A 7,182-nucleotide genomic window follows, 5' to 3' on the forward strand; every position below is an offset into this window, starting at 1 on the left:
GCAGAATAACTGGCCCAGCAAACCAACTAGAACGATCTAAGCAGGTCCGCGCCCTCAATCAAAATCTAACAAATGTAATTCATGCTCAAACAAATATAGCGACACAAGTACAACATTTATTTCGTATGTGGAAATCTTCCATGACATCCAGCCAAATGTTACCTAGATGCCTGAACAATATCGTTATGCCTTCACAAACATTCCACCAAAATCAGCCTTAGCCAAAAAGTCCAATGGACTATTGCAACTCCATATGCAAAACTAAATGCACATACACGAAGTCTACTTTTTCTAAAAAATGACTTTAACAACTGCTCGAAAGCTTTATAAGAGAATTCTCCGTTGTGATTCCCTTTGTGACTGAAACATTGATGCGACATTACATTGCATCGCTAGGCCATGCAAGCGCTACTGCGCTTCCTCAAATCGACCGGCCTGTGTGAACGCCTGTGACTGGAAAGCCTGTCTGTTGCCTGTTTTTTTCTTTCTTTCATTCTTTTTTTTTCTTTTTTTATTGTTCCTTTTGTTCCTCTCGCCCTTTGTCGTCATTGCAACCCCTATATACGCTACCCCAGTACAGTGTAGCAAACCGGAAACTTGCCTGCGGTTAACCTCTCCACCTTTCATTTATCTCTCTCCATTGTCCCCAGGGGACTCCTTTTCTTTTTTTTTGCAAACTACATATGTGTATAGAAACAACACTAAATTTATATGTTATTTCTAGACAAAGTACAAAGTGTTGGGGTAATATTAGCGGCATTTGTAATATATTTTGTTTGCAAGTGCTCTTGAGCGTGTATAAATGATTTCTTTAGGACTGACGCTAAATTTAACCAACTTCCCTGGCATAAGCACACATGCCAAGATCAGACTAAGTATAAATGTTGGAGACTATACTACGTCAAACTGGTCTGCGACGGTAAATACGCATAGAATAAATACAACCTTTGTAAAAGAAAGTCCTAGTTTCCCCAGAAGGGCGAAGCATCGATTGCGATAGCAAATACTTTGACAGCTATACGAAGTAGGGATAGTAGTTTTATCGGCCGTATAAAGTTGTGAACAGTACCTTAAGTTAATAACTAAATTAAGCATCGTGTTACGCGCGCCGGCAAACGTGAACACCTCTCTGTAAATGACAAGAGAGAAAACGCTGGCTTGAGGAAGAGCGGCAGCATGCTGTTTCTCCCTTCAATGCCAAATTAGCGGCGAGAACGTCGCGTACATGAAACCATCAGCCCAGAACATAGACTCTGCACCAACCGCAGATCACTTTCACAATAAAAGCCACGTGGCCGTTCTCAGCCGTGCCATAAGCAGCAGCCACTGGAGTAACCTCTTCCCTCCACCCCGACTTGCTCACGATGGAAGACGGCGCACTTTCTCCCCGCTTTCCTCCATTTTATGCGCGAAATCGAGGCAACATCCTCGGCTCACTCTCGCACGCTTTCAATCGCACCCACAGCATACGGCGGCAACGATGTTATCGCTTTGGTACTTTACACGGAACGTCACGGTGACGCCGACGGCGGAAATGCGTGTGGAAGTGTCCATTAAATTCCTAACGTAATGAAAAGCCGACGCGGTGTGTGTGTGTGAAAACGTTTATGGAAATGAGGTCAGGAGGCTTGAGCTTCTAACCCAAAGCTCCCACGTTGGCCCTGTGAGGCCGAGCCTTTCAGCGACATCATGAGCTCTCTAGACGGCCCTTAGTTCGTCCTGAAAAAAATCGGCTTTAAATCCTTTTTTTTCCTACTGTGTCCATTTTTAACGTGGTTGGTGAGAGTCGCGGGGCACCCCGCCAGCATATGTCTGATTCCAGTGGTGCCATTACAATCGTTGCAGTCCATCTTAATCTCCCTCTCGTGATGTATTTTACTAACGCGGTACGCTGCGAGAGACGTACCTGTTTATATTTAAGCGCAGTGAAACTGCCTGAGCCGTGTTCAGTTTTGAATGTGGCAATGAAAATTTCCTGCGTCCTAGATAGTAATGTTTGGCAATGTCATTGTAAGTTATTAAATGATCTCTATATCCCCTGGCTTGATGGTGAGCGGCTCCGTTGTGACTGTCACGGTTAGCAAGTCCTCCTGCCAAGTCATGAGCAACTTTATTGAGGTTTACCCGAGTCTCGTCCACTTTTCACAAATGCGCGGGAAACCATCGGACTACAGTTCTCATAATTCCAATGTTCTCAAAAGTTTAGCCGCAACTCCAGCTACGTAGCCGGCGCGGTAGCTTAATGGAATTGCCGTGGCGCTGCTAAACTCGAACTCGCTGCAGGGTTCAATCTAGGCTGCGGGATTCAATGGGGACAAAATTGAAAAATATTTGTGTCCTTATAATTAGGTGCATGTTAAGGAACCTGAGTTGGCGAGAACTAATCCACGTGCCTCATAACGATATCATAGTTCTGCCCCGCAAAACGCCGGTATTTGTCTACTTAAAGAAGTCGCAGTTTCGCCCGAAAGACGAAGCATCGATTGCGATAGAAAATTAGAAGAGAGCTATACGACGTAAGGATAGTAGTTTTATCGGCCGTATAAGCATATAAACATGTTTTCTAACTCGATGATCGCGCACAATAGCTGTGAAAACGCTCGAATGAGAAAGCGTGGCAGCAGCAACGATCGTATTCGTCTTTGTGTGCTACCTATCACTTCAACGGGATCTAAGCGGCGAGAGCGCGCACGAAGCTCTACCTACACTCTGTACTCATCGCAGATAGATTTCAAGGTAGAGGCTGAGTCGCCGCAAAAGTAGAACGCCCCCCTCCTTCCTTCCGTTCCCCCCATAGCCTTGTGCGCGACGGAAGACGACGTGTTTCCTCCCCGTTTTTCTCCCTTGAGCGCGCGAGATTGTGCTACCATCGTGGGCTTGCCCTCGCTCGTTTTCACTTGCACATACATCATACAGCGCGTGGTGATGGCGTTATCGCCCTTGGACTTTATACGGAGCATCACGGCGACGGCGATGGCACAAATACCCCTGGGATCTCCATATAATTTCTATCGCAACAAAGCCATTCTTTGTTTTTTGACTGATCGAAAGCACTGTACGGTCGTTGCACGCTGTTTCCCAATACTCCTAGTGAATTCTATATTACACCGAGTATATATTTGCCGAAAATAGAATCTCATGTAGTTGTATGTTGCGAGTCTATTATATGTCTGGCTTAAGTTAGATATTTACAACTAAATACTCAACGCCCGTCTTTCCTCCGTTTTTCCTCCGTATCCTAGGTGTCTTTAGTGAGCTAAACAAGATGTGTTGCGCATATTTATTAACGTTAAAGGCATGTTATGAGTAATTCTTTGTAGAAATTGAGAGCTTATGCTACAATTTTTCTTAGCAGACACAAAAGTAAGTTACATACGCAAGCGAACAGTAAAGTTAAATTTGTGTGTTACGATGGGCGAATTTTTTGGAACTGCTCTTCTGAAAAAAAAGCTGTGAATGCAAGCAAGGTCATATTTAGCCAGAAATGGTGAGAACGCCACAGAAAATTTGTATGCGATGTCAAGTGCGCATGGATCAAATGTAGTGTTTGTTAATTTTTTTATAGAAAGTGGCTGCAAGCTTGATATGCAATTAAGGTTATAAAGGGTCGAGTAATATGCTTACAACGTTAGGTTACAACGTATGTGGTTTACTTTCAGGAAGCGAATTCTCAATATAACTGCTCGACAGAAACAGGTTTGAAGGAAACTAGATAGGGAGTCTGGAAATTCGCCTAAGTCTGCTGTCTTTCTTGTATATTGCTCTGGCATTACGAGGTGATGCCCCCTTTTGGAGATGTGTAGTGGTGTCACTGCCAAATATTTGTCTTCTGCACCTCATCAGCATGAAGAATGCTGTTTTTATTCTGCTTAGCCTACAATAGTTAACAGAACCGCGCCACACCAGATGAATTATTTGCCCAGATGGACATCATTTTTAACAAAAATCAATTGCAATGATTCACACATTAAATTTTTTATTATTAACTTCTTAGGTACAAACATTACGATATATGTTTTCATCGGGGAGCTAGAGGACGCTTCGTTTAGGTCTGGTTACGTGTTTCTACACTGAAACATGGCGGTGTAAACCGACAAATCATAAAGTCAAGTTATCTGTCCAATATTACACCCACAGCACCACGAAGCTTGGCTTATCCTTGAAAGCCCTCAGTGACGTAGAAGGGCGGCGTAAAATTAAGCTTCGCCATATTGCACGACAAAGCGGTCTGACTCAGCACAGCTACATCATCTGATGTTCGTCCAATCGGGAGTTAAGCAAAGTGCCAATAGGAATAATCTCTTGTGAACAGGGGCCTGTGATGGCAGCTTCATCTTACGCCAAACTTCTACGTCACAGGGAGGTTGGCCAGAGAGCCGCATCACGTGGTGTCGCGTGCATTGTCAGGTAAATCGAACGAATGACCCGAGATCAATTTTTTAGGCCTACATGGGGGGAAAGGGGGTCGTAACACTTGCAAGTGTCAAAACACGTTGCCAGACTTCTACTACGCTACCATTCAGCTTTGCAACATAAACAAATGCAGCACCATTCGTACCTAAAAATGAATTATTGCAAAGAGCTGAATTAATCAATTAATTACTTTTATTTTCTTGCGGATGATGGGCGCTTGGACAGATAATTCACTTGTGGTAACGTAATTTTGGCAAATCTTGTGGACATATTAGAAATAAAAAATGCAGTATATGGGACTTTCATTAAGCTGCAATTCCCAAAAACTGTCTTTAGCCAAATTGTAAGCCTATCGCAAGATTTAAGTATTCATAAAAGTGCCTTAAGGTTGTCGGTCAAAAGTGAAATGTGGTCAGATTTCCTAAAACAGGGATGTCATGTGAATAGTTGTAATCATATTAGGCGTAAGCTCTAATGTTCGATCTCCAGGTAGGAAGACTGCCCTAACCTGGATTCGTGAAACTTTAATTTCAGTCGGTTAGTTGTAGCTTAGTAAGAAGTTTTCTATGTAGAAAAATCGCCATGATCATTTACGGATAAATTTTACTGCCTTATGGTAACATGGAACCGCTGTAGTCAAATGCTTCGCAGTATTTTCACCGCAAGGGATTCTCGAACATGTTAGAAAAGACTGCCGTGCAATAACGTTTTGCGCATTTTTCCCACATCGATATGGGGCTGTTCTCATTGACATCTAAATGCGCGACTTCCAGCTCAGCAGCCAAGCACCGTAGTCATTCAGCCTGCGCGCATAGACGGTCACCGTCGCCGGCTTCAAACTTTGATGAAAGGTGCAGGCAGCAGACTTAGTGCAGGACTTCTTCTGCGGTGAATGACGTAGAACTAGTTGCATTCTGCATGGGCTTGCTGCAAGAAGAACAGGTAACGCGAAGGTCTGCGCCTTAATTACCGAAAGCATAGGATCTTTTTATGTCGTCCATTTTATTGGAGTGCCGCAAGACAATCGCGATTACTTGAATTGCGCCAATGAAATACATCAGGACTACACCACAGAGGGGCGATAGTTTTTGAAACAGCTTCACGTACGCATAATACTCCTCGCAAATATCTTACTTCTTCACTGGTGCAGATACTTTGTGATTTAGGTGCCGATTGCCAAATTTCTACGACCTCAAGTTACCTACGGAGAGTGTGAGTTGTGCAGATTACAACAAATAAAGCTATGCACGAAACATATTAAACGTGTTTCATAAACGTTTTTCAGAGCAAGTAATATTGCGATAAGCAATGTGAAAAGTAGATGCTCACAGCCTTGACATCATCCAACGTGGCTCTGCCGCTATAGTCAAAGGTTCCTGTAGCATGTCCAATTAAGAGAACGACGAAGAAACAGTGCGTCATTCTATGCTAACGCTCGCGAAAAGACAGCACGCGACTTTCAGAGAGGTACTTATTGAATTATACCATCCACAATTGGCTTGCAGCTTATATTCTTTATCTTGCACACATGCAGGACGCTAAGATCAGAAGGTAAAACTCCAATGACGTGATTAAGTTTTAAATTGATGAGTCAGAAGCTGATGACTATCCGCGAGTGGCATTTAGGGTTTCATGCACTCCGACGTCCTGAACATGCTTCGCACAACAAGCCGTATCTCTCTAGACGTTTAATTAAATGTCACCTCTATGGTAAGTACGAGCAGAACAGAAGCTTAGGAAATTTGGTATCCGAGAAACCACATAATATTTTGTAACGAAGGCAGGCATCCTCGCTTTAAAGCATGCTTCGTGTACTAGCGTATATGACCGAATTATTGCTACGCTATTCTAAGGACTGCAAGCAAAAACTGGGCTAATATTGCTATATTCAAGCACCCCTCATCGGTTAAACTTTTTACCCTACATGTACATTCGAAAGGACCTGCCCATGAATTTATCCAAATAGATATGTACCTTCAATAGTTGCGATGACATAGGTCGTAGCAAAAAAATTCAAGAAAGCAATAGTAATAAATTTTATATCTTAAGTTTTGACGACAGGCTTTTCAACAAAGCGCTTGTTAGCATTTGAAGATGGAGATCATTTTGTTCTACTAAATGATAACTATTAGGAATACATCGCTCATTTTTTTTTCCTCCACACATCAACGGCACCCAAATGAGGGCATTGTTTTTGCAAAGAAGGCTTTCACTCCAAAATTTTCTGCAATTCTGCAGCTGAAGAAAGTGTCCTTGTTATATGGGGCTAGCACAGTGAATATACGACTCGTTATTCATGCGTGTATTGTAATGACGGCCGTGGAACTTGCAATTAAAAAGTGCCGATCCCCTTCGTTATATTATATGATTGATGTTTCCGCACCTGCGAAGTGCATTTGAATCATTCTTTACGTCAGATGGTCGAGGTTAACATCTCACGAAACAAGAACATGCCTAATTGCTTCGATAGTTTCTTGCGTCGCGAAAAGAAAAGCACAAAAATGTAGCTTGAGACTTCAAGCTTAATATGCCCGTCATGACTCACTGTCACTGGTGGTATCTAGCGAGCCACTTAGCAAGCCATAATTACGAGGGTACATGGAAGCGTTGTTCCCACAATGGTGCACAACAGGCATACTTATGATGTGGCAAGCCAATGGTGTCAGCTTTCTTTGCAGCAGTTAGTAGACGCGTACACATGCCAGCGCTGTTCTTGGCATGACTGCGTCGCTTTTCTCAATTGTCAAGTGACATATGAAGTAAGCGAGC

General features: G+C 43.0%; 1 long non-coding RNA gene across 1 annotated transcript in view; it reads right to left on the minus strand.

Annotated features, from left to right (window-relative positions):
• Positions 1-5,835, minus strand: part of LOC126522550 (uncharacterized) — a 33,272-nt gene extending 27,437 nt beyond the window's left edge. Inside the window, exon 1 of the long non-coding RNA XR_011894957.1 lies at positions 5,743-5,835. This is a non-coding gene — a long non-coding RNA (uncharacterized lncRNA). The remainder of the gene's footprint in view (positions 1-5,742) is intronic.
• Between the last annotated feature and the right edge of the window lie 1,347 nt (positions 5,836-7,182).

The sequence above is a fragment of the Dermacentor andersoni genome, chromosome 6, assembly GCF_023375885.2.
Source record: "Dermacentor andersoni chromosome 6, qqDerAnde1_hic_scaffold, whole genome shotgun sequence".
In the NCBI taxonomy this organism is placed as follows: domain Eukaryota; kingdom Metazoa; phylum Arthropoda; class Arachnida; order Ixodida; family Ixodidae; genus Dermacentor; species Dermacentor andersoni.